The following is a 21,278-nucleotide window of genomic DNA, read 5'->3' on the forward strand; positions in this document are numbered from 1 at the left end:
TTGTTGGGGTTTTTTTTTTTTTTCTGAGATAATTTTCTGCCTCTCTTCTTTGAAGAAAAAAAAAATTTAAGAAAATAATATTTAAGAAAACACATTGGACTTAGTGGTGCCAAAAAAAAAAAAAAATCAGTATCAGGCAAGTACGAACAGTTTTCTGGGTGCTTAGGGCCAATGTATGCTCTTAAAGTATTCACACACTGCTTTCCTTCGGGGCGAGGGAGATTATGATCTCTTGTATTCTGCTTTTGAATGCATCCTCTCAGTTCATTTTTTTTTTTTATCTACCTTTTATGTGATATTCAAAAGAGGCAGATTTTAGAAAAATAATGTCTTTGTGTAGGTATATGACCTGAAACTTCCCATCTGTTATCAAATCTTAGCTGCCTATTTGCATATCATCATCATAGCGTTTTTCATTTTCATACATTTACTATTAAGCTAAGTTTTACATAAAACAGTGTTACAAATGTAGTTCTGCCTTCTAAGAACTTAAAAATACATGCCTAAGGTACACAACACAGTTTCGAATACAAGCCCACTCTGAAAATCAGTCTTTATTTCCTGGTTTTGCCACCAAAGTTCTATTACTCGGCAGTCACCATTCCATGAGTTTCTGCTCTCAGTGCCTGCCTCGGTCTCCCTTCATCTTTTTCTTCTTCCCTCTTTTCCCTTTGAGATCCACCAGTTATCAAAAACTCAGTTTAATCTCCATTTTATATCTTCTTCATTTGGGGGGCAGACCAGCAAAGGATAGAATAATATTCCTACAGCTCTTAGGAGAAATAATTGCTTAAAGTTTCATAGTACTTGGAAATTGCTGTTTCTCTCATTGCTGAGATTATGGTGGAGAAGCAAGCTGCTGGCTTCAGGCTTCTGGAGATTTTGAATGATACAATTTTGTGAACATTGCATGTTAGGCAGTGCTTTTGCACTTTAAAACAGTTATGTATTTTTTTACTATCGAGGTCTTGCACAAGGTTTTAAAAGTTTTGCAAAACCTTGGTAATTCCCCCTTGCAACCATAAAACACGTTAAGATGTGCCACGCTGGGACTCTGCCATACTTTTACTGTAGGTTTAATCATAAGGCTGCATACCACAACCACCCAAGAAGCAGCAGCAATAAACACCCTGTCATGTCTTATTCTTATAATGTTCCTATTAATTTGCAGAGTAATGGGTTTTGAAAGGGGAAGCAGAAATTAAAAACCAAATGAAAAACACAGATGCACTTTCATGTTCTAATCTAATATTTTAAAAGTATTTTTTGTGTAACAAATTGTTTTTTTAAAAACAGCAGGACTTCAGAATCAAATCAGACAGAAGCTAGCTATGAATCCTGGGTCTGCCACTTACAAGCTCTTTGAACCTGGGCAAATTATTTTCTCTCTCTCAAACTCCCATTTCCTCATACAGAATTTAGCAGTCATAATATTGAGGTTGTGCGGTTGTTGAAATTATGAGCTATGTAAATGTACTCAGCTAATACATGTCAGCATGAAGGTTTGGTAGGTATTCAGTTAGTATCTTTTTCACACTAAGCAGAAAGTCGCCTTCTTTCCCTTACCTATGCTAGGGTCTTCAGCGAGCTCTTACTTCAGATGGAGAATGGGAGATAAAAATGGTGGGAAAGTGGGTTATGAATATCCTTTCCTGTAGGGTCGTTGGAAGAAGGTATGGTTCTGAGGCCAGAGAATTCTGCGTAGCCTTTGCAGACCCCTCCGCTGCCAGCTGAAGTTCAAGAGCAGCACAGAAGTCAGACCCAAGCCCTTCTCTCTCGTTCTTCTTGCCCAACAGATCCCCCTTTATATCGGTATAAATTAAGTCCAGCCATCATCTTTCCAGTGTTTCCAAACTTCATTTTTTCAGTCACAGGTCTCAGATTGAGTAAAACCCTAATTGTGCTAGAGCAGTTCAGCTGGATTGCTTGAGGATCCCCACTAAAGAATCCATCTGGGGTGGGGGGCAGGGGTGGAATCCACCTCGGGAAAGCCGGGCTCGTATTGAAGGCACCAGCCCGTGTCAGAATCTCAGGGAGCTGAGCCAGGCACGTGGGGCTTTTCCTCGGTCATCAGCTGCCCCTTGAGTTCCCATCCACTTTGTAAATAGAGAGAAGAAAGGGTATTTTAAAGTGACCGAAATGATGGGACTTTGGTGGGAGAATTGCCAGCTGTTGAAGTATGTCAGCCTTTTCCTGTGTAAGCGCGTTATGAGACCCATGCCTGACAGACCCCAGCCCCGCAACAGCACGGGCACTGTGTGGACCCTGCGGCAGTGGAGCAGATATACATCCTGTGGACTCAGGCCCTTACACCAGGTTTGTGATATGGAGGTGTTGATGTTTTGTCCCATTTGAGACGATGCTGATAATGTTTAAAACTTCTGGCTCCTATAACTTAACGATAATAGTTCATGAATAGGGAATAACCTTTTTTCGTAATTGGGGAGGCTAATATTGCTTCTGTTCCACAGAAGAGGAATAACTGGTATGAAAAATACAGATGATTTAATTTGGAATTACTATGTCCAACTTCACACTCCTTAGCTGGAAACTTCCATAAAAATTTCTGTGGAAAATACCTAGTAATTCCTGTGCTCTTAAAAAATAAAATTGAGGAGTGCCTGGGTGGCTCAGGTGGTTTAGCGTCTGCCTCCCACTCAGTCATGATCCAGGGTTCTGTGATAGAGTCCGGCATGCGAATCCCTGCTCAGAGGGGAGTCTGCTTCTCCCTCTGTCCTTCCCCTAACCCCTGCTTGTGATCCCTTGCTCTCAAATAAATAAAACCTTAAAAAAAAAAAAAAAAAGAAAAGAAAGAGAAGAAAAGTAACAGGCTACCTAAAAGACCATTCTGGTTTCTCATTGTGATTACTCTAATGACACAGTTTTGATTTCAGTGCCATTTTGAGAACATTGGGATCCCAGATTGCTTTGTACTTGTGAATATCCCCTAATATAGAAAATAACATTAAAAAAAGTATTTTAAAAGAAGGTGAGGTCCTCTGGTATGCTGGAATCACTCATATCAACCAATGAAAGCCAGTTTTTCAGTTTCAAGAATTTTTAAAGCCAACTGATGAGCACAGCCATTGTTGAAAATTATACAGACTTAAAAAAATTACATAGACTTACAATTAAATTATATTTTAAAAAGCTAAGGAAGACTTAAATTTATCATTTTCTAATTCTTCTACTGCATTTTACTGTTATCTATGCACTAGAGGCTCATGGCAACTTGAATCACCTACATGATAGAAATACTATGAAGTGGTGGCCACACTGCATCTCTTCCTAAGTCCACCTTCAGTAATGTCACTGTGGCTGATTGCAAGTACAACAGTCTTGACACCCTGGAAATCAAGGCTTGATTTATTGTTTCTTGGCTGTCATTTTAGACTTAAAAAGTAAGGGAGATTTTTGGGGGGAAAATTATGGAGAAAATGTTAATTACCTTCTGACATTTTTTTTAATCAACTGACATTTTAACATTAAGTGGCCATTATGTGCATATACAAAAGATAATATCCAGTTCAGCAAAAAAAAGTCACTTGCACATTGACAGTTGCATTTCTGCACACAGCATCTTCATACATTTTCATTATTTCATTTTTGTCTTGTTAACTTAAATGAAAATTTTAACCAATATTCATATTGGAACTGTTTTTTATCCGTGGTAATCAAAGATGGGTTGCAACCCAAGAATTTGGCAAAAATTCATGGAAGCATTCTGTAAGAATCAAGTGGCTATGTAGAATTGACAGTAAAGAGTATTGTATTATCATTATACATTATATGCTGTACATCCTTTATACGAGTAAAATTTGCAGTAAACATCATGATGCTTACTATTTTTCCCCCAGAGAGCTGGGTTTTTAAGTATTTCCTAGTATACCACTTGTAGCCATGGAGGTGGGAAGGTTGGATTATAAATGTAGGTGAATCAGATTCATAAACTAATGAGATTATTTAAGAATTCAAGAAAATAGTAATGGAAACAAACCTAATCTTAGCCTATAAAAGTTCATATGGAGCCTATTAAAAATAGTTTTTCTTTCCTATTCTTTTTTTACCATCTTAAATGCATGAAGTTCTTCCAGTGGAAATTGTCATTCAAGCTGAAGCCTGAGCTTGAGCTAATAGCTGTCATGAAGCAAAGTAAGCAGAAGGGCTCTGATTATCAGATGTCTTTCAGGGATCAGATTTCTATAAATCAGGCTTTTGGGGAGATGCTCCTAGGCCTTGGTTAGGTAGCATGTGATGAAACCTTAGGGTGTTGATGGCAGAGGCAGTTTAGGAAACTCCGCCTCTTTTGGGCATGCACTTGTAGATAATAATCCGTGTAATAATCTCTTTAAGATCTTAAGCTTTATGATCTAACATGAACACAGTCTCTCTTCTCCCCAGTTGTATGACCACATGCAAGTTTCTTAACATCTTTGGGTTTTAACTTCCTAATCTGTAAAAAGAGGATAAGTTCTTGTGAAGCATATGCTCAATAATGTTTATTTAGGACTTAATCTAGTCCTTGGCACATACATACTAAACAGTAGTTATTACTCTTATTATTGCTTCTGACATCTGTACTTGGAATCATCATCCAGGAAGATCTAGGTTTCCTCCCTGAGGACTTCAGGTCTGGGGACTCACTACTTAAACTAGATTTTGGATTCTTTGTTACAATTTTAAGCCTTAATGTTCTCATAGTGTTGATTCTTTTTACTTTTCATGTAGAAGTAAGTAAATAAAAGCTATCCAATTACGCAGTCAGACAAAAAATACACATAACAGATATGTTGGTGTGACTACATCTGGATCCCTCCCTCTGACTCTGTTTCTCCTGCTGGACCTTTCTGGTACCTGCTTGTCCATGTTACCCAGGTGGCATTTTCAAGAATCTTGCTTTAAGGAGAACTAAAGAGGGCAGAGTCTTGACAGTTTTTATTTCATCTGTATTTACTTCAATGCAGGAATGAATCTGACTGGCCTTAGTTTTCTCTTGAAGACCTGAAACTGTTACATGTTTCCATACATCCAGTAATAAATCAGACTTTATTTCATTGATAATATAGTCAATGATTGGCATTATGTTCTTGGCATTGCAATTTTTAATAAAGATATTTTTCTAATGATGTATAAATTCACTTTCATAGTTTTATGTGGATTAATGGCTCATATTATTAATGAAATCCTTAAGATTAGCGAGCAGGGGAGCACCTGGGTGGCTCAGTGGGTTAAAGCCTCTGCCTTCGGCTCGGGTCATGATCCCAGGGTCCTGGGATCGAGCCCCACATCGGGCTGTCTGCTCCGTGGAGAGCCTGCTTCCTCCTCTCTCTCTGCCTACTTGTGATCTCTCTCTGTCAAATAAATAAATAAAATGTTTAAAAAAAAAAAATTAGCGAGCAGGGGTAGAATGCCTGCTGTCATTTCTTCTTAGGATCCCCCCCACACACACTTTTTCCTAAGTATATGGAAGGGGTTATTTTGTTTATTTAACAGCTTTCAAATGGAGAGGATTTAAGTAATTTAACATACCCTAATGCTTTCGGATTTCAGCAGTTTATGACATGAGCTGTGATTTCAAGACTTAAACTAGCTTCCATACTCTACAGAATGTAGACATCCTTTCTCTTCTTGATCATCTACTGGTATGGAAAGAAGTTAATTCTGAGGGGTGCCTGGATGGCTTAGTCTGATAAACATCTGCCTTTGGCTCGGACCACTTGGGATTGAGCCCCACATCGGGCTCCTTGCTCTTCAGGGAGTCTGCTTCTCCGTCTGCCCCTCCTCCACTCGTTCTCTCAGTCTCTCCCAAATAAATAATCTTTTTTTTTTTTTTTTTTAAAAAAGGAAAGTAATTCTGACACTGCACTGCATGTGTTGATTTCATTCAAAAGCAAGCATCATTTGGTAAATGTTTTATTGAGTAAATCCTATATGCAAGACATATTGTTCTTCACTAGGTGGGAATCCAACAATCAATCAGTAAAGTGATTGTTTTCCTTGGAACTTTCACTCATTTGGAGGGACATCAGCTTGTAGACAGCTAACTGGGAAACTATAGAGGACAATGGAAATAAGAATGATGACAAATGCTGGTGAAAATTGATTGATTGGGGGGAGGGAGCAGGGTAGAGGCAGGTGGAGAGGGAGGGAGAGAGAGAGAGAATATCAGGCTATCTCCACGCTGAATGCAGGGTCTGACACAGAGCTCAGTCTCATAACCATGAGATTATGACCTGATGCAAAATCAAAAGTTGGACATTCAACCGACTGAGCCACCCAGGTGCCCCTTTATTTTATTATTTTTAAGTTTCAGTTGTAGTATAGTCAACATACAATATCATATTAGTTTCAGGTGTACAGTGTCACGATTTGACGTTATGTGTATCACAGATTGCCTCACCATGATAAGTGTAGTTATCATCTTTTACCGTGGAAAGTGAATGCAGTATTATTGACCATATTCTCTATACTATACTTTTTCATTCCTGTGACTTATTTTATAACTGGAAGTTTGTACCTCTTAATCCCCTTCATTTGCTTCTCCCATCCCCTGTCTCATTTCTCCCCTCTAGTAACCACCAGTTTGTTCTGACTATGTAGAATTGACAGTAAAGAGTATTGTATTATCAAGTGTTTTTACAAGTGTTTCTGGTTTTTTGTTTGTTTTGTTTCTTAGATTGCATATCTATGTGAAATCATATAGTGTTTGTCTTTCTCTGTCTGACTTCTTTCACTTAGCATAGTACTCTCTAGATCTGTCCATATTGTTTCAGATGCAAAATTTCATTCTTTATTATGGCTGAGTGATACCTGTACATGGTATAAACACACACCCCACATCCTTTTTATCCATTCATCTATCAGTGGGACAGTTGGGGTGCTTTCGTATCTTGGCTGTTACAAATGATGTTGCAGTAAACAGGGGTGCATACAGCTTTTTGAATTAGTGTTTTTATTATTTTGGGGTAAGTGTCCAGCAGTAGAATTACTGGATCGTGTGATACTTCTATTTTTCATTTTTTGAAGTACCTCCATACTGTTTTTCTCAATGATTTTACCAATTTACATTACCACTGACAGTGGAAGACGGTTCCCTTTTCTCCACATCCTCACCAGCACTTTTTGATACTAGTCATTCTGACTGGTGTGAGATGCCATTTCACTGTGGTTTTGATTTGCATTTGCTGGATGGTTAGTGATACTAGGCATCGTTGTTGTTGTTGAGCATCTTTTCATGTGCCTCTCAGCTATCTGTATGTCTTCTTGGGAAAAACATCTATTCAGGTCCTCTGCCCATTTTTTAATTGGATTTTTGGGTTTTGGTGTAAAGTTGTATAAGTTCTTTATGTATTTTGGATACCAACCTCTTGTCACAATATATCATTTACAAATATCTTCTATCTTCTCCCACCATGAATATTTCCACTGTTCTGATTTTGTAATAATCACAGCAGGCTAACCATTTGCTATAATAAGACCATGCGTGTGTCCCCAGACTTTGTTCTTTCCCTAGGTCTGGTTTTATCATTGCTGGTGATAAACCAAGTCTAATTTTTTTTTTTCCCGATGTCTGATTTACATGATGCCTCGTATGTAGGAAATGTCTATGACTGTAGGAATATAATCATCCTTGAGAAATGACAACAAAACAAGTGTAATAACTTTTGAAGATAACCATTGCTAATTTGATGATTTACCAGTTGCCATTAAATGAACTGTAAAACTAAAAACAAAAACAAATACCTTCTGGGCGCCTGGGTGGCTCAGTGGGTTAGGCCGCTGCCTTCGGCTCAGGTCATGATCTCAGGGTCCTAGGATCAAGTCCCGCATCGGGCTCTCTGCTCAGCAGGGAGCCTGCTTCCTCCTCTCTCTCTCTGCCTACTTGTGATCTCTCTCTCTCTCTCTGTCAAATAAATAAATAAAATCTAAAACAACAACAACAACAACAAAAATACCTTCTCCTATTCAGGAGGTTGCTTTTTTCATTTTGTTGTTGGGTTCCTTCCCTATGCAAAAACTTTTTAGTTTGATGTAGCCCCACCTGTTTATTTCTTGCTTTTGTTGCAGTTGCCTGAAGAGAAAAATTTAAAAATGTATATTAATAAGACCAGTGTCCGACAGTTTACTGGTTGTGTGTTCTTTCAGGATTTTTATGGTTTCAGGTCTTAAATTTAGGTCTTTAATTCATTTCAAGTTTATTTTTGTATATGGTATAAGCAAGTGGTCCAGTTTCTTCTCTTGCTAGTTGTTCAGTTTTCTCCAGCACCATTTATTGAAGAGACTGTCTTTTCCCATTAGATATTCCTGCCTCCTTTGTCATAGATTAATTGACCATAAAAACATGGACTCTCTATTCTGTTCCACTGATGTCTTTGTTTTTGTGCCAGTGCCATACTGTTTTGATTACTATAGCTCTGTAGAATAGTTTGAAATCTGGGTGGCACTACCTCCAGCTTGTTCCTTCTCAAGATTGCTTTGGCTGTTGAGGGTCCTTTATGCTTCCATGCAAATTTTAGGATTATTTGCTCCAGTTCTGTGAGAAATACTGTTGGTATTTTGGTAGGGATTGCATTGAATCTGTAGACTACTTTCACTACTATGGACATTTTCATATTAATTCTTTTAGTCCATGAGCGTCTTTCCATTCATTTGTGTTATCTTCGGTTTCTTTCATCAATTTCTTACAGTTTTCAGAGTATAGGTTTTCACCTCCTTGGTTAAATTTATTCCTACTTTGTCTTTTGTGGGGGGGGTATGAGGTTTTTTTGGGGGGGTTAATACAGTTATAAATGCGAAGTTGTCTCAACTTATCTTTCTGCTGGTTCATTATTATTGTATAGAAATGCAACAGAATTTTGTAACTTGCCACCTAACTGAATTCATTTTTTAGTTCTGGTGGGTTTTTTGTGGAGTCTTTGGGTTGTTTTTGTTTTTGTTTTTTAATTTTTAAATAAAGATTTTATTTATTTATGTGAGGGAGAGCAGGGGGAGGAGCAGAGGGAGAGGGACAAGCAAGCTCCGCATTGAGCATGGAGCCCATTGTGGGGCTCAATCTCATGACCCTATGATCAGGACCTGAGCCAAAATCAAGAGTTAAGACACTCAACCAACTGAGCCACTCAGGTGCCCCTAGGAAGTAATTAATTTCTTCCTTCCTACCTTCCTTTCTCTTTCTCCCTTCCCTTCCCTTTCCTTCTCCCTTTTTGCCCCCTTCCCTTCCCTTTCCCGAGATTTTATTTATTTGAGAGACAGAGAGTGAGCAAGGGGGGGGAGGCGGGTCAGAGGGAGAAGGAGACTCCCCACTGAGCAGGTAGCCTGAGGGCTCTGTCCCAGGACCCCAAATGCAGTCACCCAGGCACCCCCTAGGGTTTTCTATATATAATATCGTGTCATCTACAAATAGTGACAGTTTTACTTCTTTCTTACCAATTTGGATGTTGTTTTTTTTCTCTGCCTGCTGTGACAAGGATTTCCAGTACCACATTGAATAAAAGTGGGCATCTTTGTTTTGTTCCTGATATTAGAGGAAAAGCTGTCAGCTCTTCACTATTGAATACGAGGTTAGCTGTGGATTTGTCATGTCATGTATGACCTTTATTATTTTGAGGTATGTTCCCTCTATACCCACTTCACTTAGATTTGTCATCAGGGGATGTCCAATTTTGTCAATGCTTTTTTTGCATTTATTGACATCATATGATTTCTTCCCCTTATTTTGTTAATGCGCTGTATCACATTGTTGATTTGCAGATACTGAACCCTTCTTGTATCCCTGGAATAAATCCCACTTATTCGTGGTGAATGATCCTTTTAGTGTATTGTTGAATTTGGTTTGTTGATATTTTGTTGAGGATCTTTACGTCAGTGTTTATCAGTGTTTGGTTTTAGTGTCAAGGCAATGCCTGCCTCATAGAATGAATTTGGAAAAATTCATTTTCAATTTTTTTGGAATAGTTTGAAATGAATAGCCTTATTCATTCATCTCAATAAGCTTCCTCAATAAGGAAGAATGCAGCTGATACTCGTCCTTAAATGTTTGGTTGGATTCACCTGGGAAGTCATCTGGTCCTGGACTCTTGTTTATTAGGAGTTTTTTAAAATTATTGATTCAATTTTATTACTAGTAATTGGTCTGTTCGGATTTTCTGTTTCTTTCTGATTCAGCTTTAGAAGATTGTGTATTTCTAGAAATGGTTCTATATCTTCTAGGCAGTCTAATTTGTGGGCATATAAACTTCTGTATCAGTCTTTTATAATCTTTTGTGTTTCTGCTGTCAGAGGTGACTTATTCTCTTTTCGTTTTATTTGAAGCCTCTTCCCCCACCCCTCACCCCTTTTTTTATGAGTGTGACTAAAGGTTGTTACTAATTTTTATCTTTTCAATGAAGCATCTCTTAATTTCATTGATCTTTTCTATTATTCTTCTAGTCTCTGTTTAACTCACTTCCACTTTGAACTTCGAACTTAACAAATTTCTACTTTGTTCTTCTTTTTCTAGTTCCTTTAGGTGTAAGGTTGAAGCATTTACTTGAGATTTTTCTCATTTCTTGAGGTTGGGCTGTATCTCTTAGAACTGCTCTTGCTGCATCCCAAAGTTTTTGAACCATTTTGTTTTCATTTTCCTTGCTCTCAAGGTACTTTTTTTTTTCCTCTTTGATTTCTTTGTTGACCCATTTTTTTGTTTAGTAGAATGTTTAGTCTCCACATACTTGCTTTCTTTTTTCTTGTTTCCCCTCCAGTTTTCTTCTTGTAACTGATTTCTAGTTTCTCACCACTATTAGAAAAGATGCTTGATATGACTACAGTCTCCTTAAATTTTTTGACACTTGTTTTGTGACCTAACCCAGTTTGTCCCAGAGAATGTTCCCTGTGTACCTGAAAATAATATATCTTGTGCTGTTTTGGGATGGAGAGTTCTGTGTGTATATATATCTGTCAAGACCATCTGGTCTGAAGTGTCATCCAGAACCACAGTTAACCTGTTGATTTTCTGTCTGGATGATCCATCCATTGATGTACCCCTACTCTGATTGTACTCCTGTCAATTTCTTCCTCTCTGCCTATTAATATTTGTTCTATATTTTTAGGTGTTCCTATGTTGGGTATACAGATACTTAGAATATCTTGTTGAATTGATCATGCCCTTATTTGTCTCTTGCTACAGTCCTGTTTTAAAGTCTGTTTTGTCTGATATAAATATTGCTACCTCAACTTTTTCTTTTTTGCTTCCATTTGCGTGGGATATCTTTTTCTGTCCTTTCGCTTTCAGTCTACATGTGTCTTTAAGTGTGAAGTGAGTCTCTTGTAGGCAACATAGAGATGGATTTTATTTTTTAATCCACTTAGTCACTCTAGGTCTTTTTGATTGGAGCATTTAGTCCATTTAAAGTGATTATTGGGGCACCTGGGTGGCTCAGTGGGTTAAAGCCTCTGCCTTCGGCTCAGGTCATGATCTCAGGGTCCTGGGGTTGAGTCCCGCATCGGGCTCTCTGCTTGGCAGGGAATCTGCTTGCCTTCCTTTCTCTCTGCCTGCCTCTCTGCCTACCTGCGATCTCTGTCTGTCAAATAAATAAATAAAATCTTTAAAAAAAAATAAAGTGGGGCGCCTGGGTGGCTCAGTGGGTTAAGGCCTCAGCCCTCGGCTCGGGTCATGATCCCAGGGTTCTGGGATCGGGCCCCACATCGGGCTCTGTGCTCGGCGGGGAGCCTGCTTCCTCCTCTCTCTCTGCCTGCCTTTCTGCCTACTTGTGATCTCTGTCTGTCAAATAAATTTTTAAAAATCTTAAAAAAAAAGAAAGTGATTATTGATAGGTATGCGCTTATTGCCGTCATATTAATTGTTTCTTTGTTGTTTTTGTAGTTCTTTGTTTCTTTCTTCTTCTAGAAAAGTGAGGTTGTAGTAGGTGACATAGTTACGGTTGAGCAACATCCAAACAGGAAGCAGAGGAACCTGAGCAAAGACACAGAAGGTCTCAAAGCATATACTGGGTGTGAAGTCAGACTATTAAGCTACAGGATAGGATATTTTGAAGCATTTGGTTGATTTTGAGGCTGAAAAGGGCAGGTGAGAGCGAGGTGGGACAGTAGGTAAAGTATTGAAGCAATATTAAAATTTGGAAAAGGTGACATAAAATGAGACTCTTAGCAGTCTTTATTAGAGTTGACTTAAAGTTGTCCACCATGGTCTCTAGATTCTAGAAATACTAGAAATGGGAAATTTATTTTTAAGATTTTATTTATTTATTTGAAAGAGAGAGAGAATGAGATAGAGCATGAGTGGAGAAAGGTCAGCGGGAGAAGCAGACTCCCTGCCAAGTAGGGAGCCCAATGTGGGACTCGATTCCAGGACTCCAGGATCATGACCTGAGCCGAAGGCAGTTGCTTAACCAACTGAGCCACCCTGGTGCCCCGGGAAACTTTTTTTTAATACTATTGACTTCAGGGGGTTGGGACAGGGGGAAGGTACATAACCAATAAAACAGCAGTAACAAGAAAAATCTAAGTTAAAACATGCTAGAGAACTATAAAATACCTTAGTCATCTTTAATAAATATTTTATACATAACGTCTTTTTCATTTATAAAACTTGTTGAGGGAAGTAGTAGAAAAGAAGTGAAGTAGTAGGAAAGAAGTGAAGAAGGAAGGACAGAATGGAAAGGTTGTAAGTGAGACCCACAAAGACAGACCAACAAAGACAAAAGAAAAGCAACATACTAAGAAGCATACGTGTTCACATTTAAACAAAAAGATAGGGGTGCCTGGGTGGCTCAGTGGGTTAAAGCCTCTGCCTTCAGCTCAGGTCAGGATTTCAGGGTCCTGGGATTGAGCCCCGCATCGGGCTCTCTGCTCAGCAGGGAGCCTGCTTCCCCTCTCTGTCTGCCTGCCTCTCTGCCTACTTGTGATATCTCTGTCAATAAAAAAATAAAATATTTTAAACAAAAAGATAAATTTTTGATAAAAAATTTTATTTTGTAGTCTCTTATGACACTGTCACTAATGACTTAAAACATTGTCTTTTTTTTTTTTTTAAGATTTTATTTATTTATTTGACAGAGATCACAAGTAGGCAGAGAGGCAGGCAGAGAGAGAGAGGAGGAAGCAGCCTTCCCACGGAGCAGAGAGCCTGATGTGGGGCTCAATCCCAGGACCCTGGGATCATGACCTGAGCCGAAGGCAGAGGCTTTAACTCACTGAGCCACCCAGGCGCCCCAAGCATTGTCTTTTTTTTATAGATTTTTTTATTTGAGAGAGAGGGAGAGTGCATGCTCATGTAAAGGGAAGGGCAGAGGGAGACTGCCCTGAGCAGTCTCAGACTTCCAGACTCTCAGACTCTCCCAGTCTCAGACTCTCAGACTCCACTGAGCACGGAGCCCAGTGCAGGGCTTGACCCCGGGACCCCGATCTCATCACCTGAGCAGAAATTGAGTCAGACACTTAACTGACTGAGCTATCCAGGCATCTCAAGCATAGTCTTAATTGACAACTGTGAGCCCTTAGACAAGAGCCAGTGGCCTTAGCTCCCTAGCTCCCTCACCTTCTGCGTAAATCCCACCCCAGTCCTTAGTGAAGAGCGCCCACACTCGTGTCTGGGTTGCTCAGCCTTCCCCTGTCCTTGTCAGCAGGAGCTGATTCAGTGTCTCTCCATGCCTGCCTCTCTGCTGGGACTTAGAAACAGTCCCATCTGTCAGTGCACATAGGGGAGCAGTACTGGACCATTCCCACACAGCAGTCCGCGAGGAGTGCTCCCTAAAACCCCAGGAGGGGCCAGGTTGGTACTCTGCCTCAACTGCAGGGACTGCCGATAAGCCTTGTGACGGAGTCCAGGAGAACAGCCCTCACCACAGCATACAGGTCCCTCTGTGATCTGCTTCCAGTCCCGTCATACTCTCCTTGCTCCAAGTGACCAACTCCGTGAACTCTTCTCCCCTCCCGCACACCTGGCACTGACACAGGCCTGTACACACATGCACAGCGTCTTGCCTCTGTGTCTTCTGCCTGGAATGCTTCTCTCCTCTTAGCTCCCCTTAACTGGTTGACTGCCGCCTGCCATTAGTAGTCCAGGAGGGTGGAGTGTTACAGTTGCTTGAGGTTTGTAAGACACGGTGAAAGGCTGTCTGGTGGAACATCCAGTGGCAAGGCGCCTTCACCACTACCCCACATCTGGCCTGTTTAGCCCACTACTGTGTTCTTATGTCCCATAGCCTCAGTTGTGTGCACCCTCAGGCTACTACCCTAGACCACTTACTGTTGCTAACCCATATTTATGGGATTTTGCTTTTGCATCATTATTCATACCCTTCCCTCCCTATCTGGAATGCCTCCTTACCCCGTTTCTGACTATTCCCACTAGAGTCTTAGTGTTCATTCTTCAAGGTTCGTCTCAAATACTGCTGTCTGAACAAAAGAACTTCTGTATCCCAATCCATATAGACTGGTCTCTTGTGAATCTCCATATCATTTTTTTCTTCTGATTAGTTTTTATGCAGGTTTTCCTTTTTCCTTCCCAACTGAATGACAAATTCCTTGATGTCAGAGATCATATCTACTTACCACTCACACCTGTGGCATTTCTGAGCACAGTGTTCTTAGTTGTAAAATAAACGCCTTAAAATTTTGTGATGCTAGCTTTTGATCTAGCATTGTATAAAGGCTTTATATTGGGGGAAGATAGCACCCCAAATTTAAGAACTCGACATTTTTCTTCTAATAATTGAGTAAGTATATTCTGACTCTTGTACGATGATGTTAAATTACAACCTCTTTTCGACAGTATTTATAGTGTTTCAGTTTGTGTCCTGAAAGTATGTTTGTGTCTCCTCAAGTGCGTTTGGTAAACTTTTAACTTTCTTAGGCTCTAATAAGTTTAGTTCTTGAGACTGTCTTAAAATAAGGATGACAGATGTGCACAACCTGTCAACCAGAATATATTTTGAAAAGCGGGATAGGGGGTATTTTACAGTTTTTGTAATTTTATTATGATCTTCAATTAATTGGGGATATTTTCCCTTATTTTAAATAGAATTGTGTTAAACTAGAATATGTAGCAAATAGAAAGCACGCTCACATTTTGTATTTAATGCTATGTGATACTGGATGTATTGGTTTTGAAAGAACCCATATCTCAGATCTTGTCAGATACATTTAAATTTCCATGAGCTGCAGTTACCTCTGATTTATTCTTCTTCGTTTGAAGAATGATATAATTTTTGAGAAATGAATTAAATATTTGGGATGTAATAGGGAGAAAGGAAGAAGAGTTTCCAGTTGCATTATAGTTTTTGCTTATTATATAAGTGTGTCTGTATATGTAATTTATTCACTACTGAAGGTTAAAAATAATTATCAGATTTATAGTAACTAACATTGGAATAAATAAAAGATGTAGAACACAAATACCAGTATTTGATTGTTAATTGTTGCTACTCTCTGGTTGGTTTAGGCATTCTACTTACTCTTGTTTTCTTTCTTGTTTTTGTTTTTTTTAAACCAAATGAGTAAGAACAAGTCTATTTTCCCAACTTGTTGTACTAGTAGAATGAGGAAGAGGGAAATGGGACTGTTTTTGTGTACTTTAGGTTAAGTTAACTTTTGGGCTATAAATGGATTATACAGTAATACAGTATACAGTATACCGTATACAGTAGTAAATTATTGGACATGAAACTATTGTAATTGGTCTTTCTAAGGAGACTTTTTTCTGGGTTGATGAGGGTTTGGTTTTTGTTTGTTTGTTTGTTTTTTGTTTTGGTTTTGTGTACGTGGGTGCTTAATAAAAAAACACAACATAGTACGCCTGGGTGGCTCAGAGGGTTAAGCCTCTGCCTTCAGGTCAGGTCATGATCTCAGGGTCTTGGGATCGAGGCCCACATCGGGCTCTCTGCTCAGCAGGGAGCCTGCTTCCTCCTCTCTCTCTGCCTGCCTCTCTGCCTACTTGTGATCTCTGTCTATCAAATAAATAAATTAAAAAAAAACACACACACACACACAACATAAATTTGCCTTCTTAGCCATCGTTAAGTATACATTATTGTATTGTTGGTTATACAAGAGGCCTCTAGAGCTTTTTCCTACTGCATGGTGGAAACTCTGTGCCCACTGAATAACTTGCCATTTCTCCCAACCCCTGGCAACCACCATCTACTTTCTGTTTCTATGACTTGGCTATTTTAAATGCCTCCCGTAAGTGGAATCAGTTTGTATCTTTGTGATTGGCTTCTTTAACTTAGCATAATTGGACTCAAGGTTCATCCTTGTATAGGTCAGGATTTTTTTTTCTTTTTAAAGGCTAATTAATATTCCGTTACACCAAATTTTCTTTATTCATTCATCCATCAGTGAACATTAAAGTTGTTTTCACATCTTGTTATTGTGAACAGTGCCACAGTGGATGTGTGTATGCAAATATCTCTTCAAAACTTTGTTTTCAGTGCTTTTGGATAAATATCCAGAAGTGGCATTGCTGTGTCATATGGTAGTTCTGTTTATAATTGTTTGAGGAACTTCCGTACTCCATCATACCCTTTGCATAGCGTTTGCACCATTTTGCAATCCCACTGACAATGCACAAGGGTTCTGATTTTTCCATATCCTTGTCAACACTTGTTATTTTCTGGTTTCTTTGATAGCGGCCATCCTAAGGTGTGTGGGAACAATACCTCATTGTGGTTTTCATTTACATTTTCCTGATGATTAATGATGTGGAATATCTTTTCCAAGGAACTATTTTGAAAAGAGTAAGAAGCTAATACTGTATTGGAGCACTGACTGCCCCCTGTGGTCAGATATCTTAGTATCACATATTGCCGAACAGTTGAGGGCACCGAACAGGACCTTAAGCTGAGAAGATGAGGAGGAGGTTCTGAGGTGCAGGAAGACTCCTTGAGGCAAATCTGGGGTCAGTAGGAAAATTAAGATTTCTCTTTTAGACGCTCTGCCTCATTTCAGTCATTTCTCATGTTCCTCTAAAGGATGTTTCTCTCCCTGAAGCCTTTTACTACATTAGCCTTCTTTAGGTAGGTTACAGCGAAAGAAGGAGTACAACCTTCATAGATCATACGGTTTATAGATAGTTCGGGGGTGGGCAAATAGAGGCACTCCTCTATGTCTCTTCCCAGTTCCCTTATTATTGTTGTTCAGTCTAAGATACTTTACTTCATTTCTACTTAGAGAATGTTCACTTATCGCTAATTACTGGGTCATTTACCTGTGGTCCTAAGTGCAGTAGTCCGTTTTTGTTGTTGTTGTTTTTTCTTAAATCTTCTCTTATCTTTTTTCTGTTACCCCGATGTTTTAAAGGTAATAATTCTAGAAAAACAATAATCATGTTCTTCATCTCAGCTTTGTTGGTAAGAAATGAAGACCTTTACAAGTTTATGCTTTGCTATCAGCCAAAGTCAAGTAAAAATTGGCCCCCTGCAGATTTAGACCTTAGAATTGTTAGTCCAGTTGTTACTCTAGACTCTGGGGTCTTATCAGCATATCATAGATCTCAAATCCTGTTTTGTTTTCTAAGACTGCAACAGTGAAGGATAATTCACAGAATATAAGCATTGCAGATCTGCTTATAATACTTACTAACTAAAGATTGGAGGGGTACCTGGGTGCCTCAGTCAGTTCAGCGACTGTCTCTTGATCTCAGCTTAGGTCTTGATCTCAGGATTGTGAATTCAAGCCACGCATTGCTGGAGGGGCGGGGTGGAGAGTGGATACCAATTAACTTTAACCTGAGAATTTATTTTAATTTTACCTTTTTTTTTTAAAATAAAATATATATAACATAAAATTTACCATTTTTAAGTGTTGGGTGACATTAAGTATACCTTCACATTGTTGTGCAACTATCACCAGTATCCATTTCCAGAACTTTGTCATCATCCCAAACAGAAATTCTCTGTTAGATAGTACTTATCCCTCCTCCCACCAGCCCCAGAGAAGATGAGGAGGAGGTTCTGAGGTGCAGGGAACCACTGTTGTACTCCCTGTCTGTGAATTAGGCTATTCTAGGTACCTATTATACATGGAATCAGAGAGTGTTTATTTTTTTGTGATTGGCTTAATTTCACTTAGCATCATGTTCTCAAGGTTCATCCATGTTCATATGTATATATAAGCATTTCCTTCCTTCTTAATACTGAACAGTATTCCATTGCATACACACACACACACACACACACACACATATATACCATATTTTGTTTATCTGTTTATCCATTGATGGACATCTGGGTTCTTTCTACCTCTTCAGTGTTGTAAATTGTCGTTACAAACATTGGTGTACAAATATCTGTTTAAATCCCTGCTTTTATCTGAGGGGAATATATATCCAGAAGTAGTTTTGCTGGATCATGCAGTAGCTATATTTATATATTTATATTTATATTTTTTGAGGAATCACTATACTGTTTTCAGCAGTGGCTGTAATTTGACTTTTTAAAATCAGGTTTTAAAATATTTTGCTGAAGTTTAGATTGAAAATTTACCAAGAGTCAAAGTACCCCATTCTCTTACTTAGAAATCTTAAAGTATTTTTTTGTCTCCTAAGTGGACTCCCCATACCTCCTCCTTTTCCTTTTCTGTTTATCAGAGGACAGTCCAAAGGCCAGTGATGGTTGTCATTACCGCCATAGTCATAAGGTAGAACCGTGAAATGAAAGTTACGCTCCCTGCTCCCAGTTGTGAAACTTGGTTAGAGTGGGTCATGGTGAGTCAAGAAAAACAACAACAACAAAAACACTACAATTTTGTGAGTCAGAAAATACCTTGTGAGGCCTTCTTTTTTACTGAGCCTAGATACAGCAACATGTTAGGTGACATGGTTGCTGCCATCATGGAACTTGGAATGTAGTAATAGGAAGGCTGGGCCATGGATACAAGTATGTAGCAGTGCTAAATGTATCTCACTGTAGGGCCAGTGTGCCCTGGGAAGTATATATTCTTGCCTGGGGTTCATGGGAGGTCCTCAATGACATTTCAACTAGAGATGAAAAGATAAGCCAGGGCCCATAACACTGAGTTCTTAAAATGTTTAATGTACATACTAACAGTGGTAAGTGCTTACAGTTTATAGACAAATGCTTATTTTGTGTACATTGTACGTGCCTATCAAAAATACTGATAGAATGAGTTATCAAAGAAGTTTTTTCCTAGAGAATCCTTGCCTAGTTGGCTTTCAATGGATGCAATCAGCCTTAGCTAACGGAGGAGTGAATAGAGAGACATCAGGATGTGTCCTGGGGCTCCATTGCCTTTTGATGATGGTTTCCTTCTGCGCACTACATTGTTCCATCCTTCTTCATCCCTTATTGCCATACAAATGAAGTAAGTAAGTTACACAACTCCCATTGACTGTGTGATCACTAAAATCTAGCCTGTTGGCCTGCCACATCTCATCAAGCAGTGCTCCTGGGAAGACCAGCAGTGACTTCTTGTTCACCACATCGAGGGCCTCCTCCTCCTCCCTACGCTGCTTAGCTTCTCTATGGCTCTGTCTGTTAACCCTCCTTCCTCAAAGCACTTTTACTTTGGGTGCATACTCTGTCCATACCCGGTCACTGCCTTCTCTTCCTTTTCTAACCCTGGGCTGCCTTTTGTTCCCAACTAAAATCCCTTCCTTATTCAGTTTTAGCTCCTTACAACTTTGTTTGCTACCAACATTCATTTCCTAAAAATACATAGATATGTAATCGCTGTTCTCAGAACTTTGTGTGTCCCCTATAGAGATGAAAGTAAATTGTCCTCACCTGGCATTTAAGGTACCATCTGTCCAAACAGTCTTCTAGGCAGAGCCCTAAGACTTAGTTACTCTTTAACCTGTAGCTACACAGCTTGTGAGCCATTGTTAGATAAAATATTTCATTTTGGCTTGTCGTATAATAGTTCAGGCTTTAAAAAAACAAACAAACAAACAAACAAACAAACAAACAAAAAACTCCCTACTACCATTTAAACTCTTTAATGGAAGAACCATTATTTACTCATTTTTTTTCTTTCTTTTTTTTTTCAATTTATTTATTTTCAGAAAAACAGTATTCATTATTTTTTTCACCACACTTACTCATTTTTATGTCCTTTCCCTAATGCCTTGCACATGAGAGATACTTAATAAGTGTTTATGTAAATGATGGACAAAATTAGGGTTTAGAGGAAATGTGAAAGCAGCTAGAAATTCACTGTATTCTTCAGCTACTTCAAGAAGGTGTGACTAGAATGATGGGGGCTGATAAATGACTGAAGGCATTTAAGGACCATCATTAGCAACTGTGTGAGTTTGAAATCCCAGCACATAAAATAAATTTCAACGGCATAGTCTAGAAATGACCAGGGCCCATATCATAATTATTTTGGAATATGATGATTTCTCATTAATTCGCACTTATATTCAAGATGCATTTACCACATGCCTTCTGTGTGCCACATCCTGTGCTTCAGAGATACAAAAAGAAGTCAAACACTGCCCCTACCATTCAGGGGCTCATTAATAAAGAAGTCATTAAAGCCTTTTGAGAACAGCTTATGCTCAGCATAATACATCCTTCTCCCTGACTTGAGAACGCACCCAAGAGGGAGACCTGTGGTTGTTCAGCTTGGCCTGTGCCTACATTTATTAATAAGTGACTAAGCCAGTATTTGCACCTAAGAAAAAGAAGAAATACAGCAGGAAGTGCTGTGACAGATAGATGGGTGTAGATCTATAACTAAATCAGGTAAGAACTAAAAGGCAGACTGTGATAACAGAAGAGGTAGGAAATACAACCTTTTGACCTAGAAGAATATACTGAAGTTTACTGTGTGGGTAATGCTGAGATAAAATCTCGTGTCACAGATTGGGATTCCTTATACCCAAGGCTGCTGGGTTTTGGTTTTGGTTTTGGTTTTTCCCTGTAGCAATATTTTTTAAATGCCATATAAATATATCTATGCATCCTGTTTTCAGCTACCTTCTATCCCTTCTGGAAGCCTCCTATGTTCTGTACGGTGTCATTGGGTTACTGCTCACGGCCAGACTCACACTCTTTCAGGGAGACTTGAGACAGTGGTCCATGTTTGTAAATAAGGAAACTGACCCGCAGAAACAATAGTCAGGTTGAGGCCTTAACTCTAGTACATGACAAGTAAGAATTCCATCCATGGTCTGTTGGTGATTCCAAAGCCTGTGATCTTTCTACTGTGTTCCATTATGTGCCTCTGACAGTGGTGGTCATGTCTTCAACTTTTCCTTTGTTTATTATGAAAGAAAATGTTGATCTACAGAGAAATTCCAAAAGTAACATACTCAAAAC

General features: G+C 39.0%; 1 protein-coding gene and 1 non-coding gene across 7 annotated transcripts in view; both read left to right on the top strand.

Moving 5' to 3' along the window:
• Positions 1-21,278, top strand: part of NCOA2 (nuclear receptor coactivator 2) — a 305,109-nt gene that overhangs the window by 198,864 nt on the left and 84,967 nt on the right. The window lies entirely within an intron of this gene.
• LOC122905782 lies at positions 7,411-7,542 on the top strand. Its single transcript, XR_006384457.1, has one exon. It is a non-coding gene; the product is annotated as a small nucleolar RNA SNORA72 (small nucleolar RNA).

The sequence above is a fragment of the Neovison vison genome, chromosome 4 (assembly GCF_020171115.1).
Source record: "Neovison vison isolate M4711 chromosome 4, ASM_NN_V1, whole genome shotgun sequence".
Lineage (NCBI taxonomy): Eukaryota > Metazoa > Chordata > Mammalia > Carnivora > Mustelidae > Neogale > Neogale vison.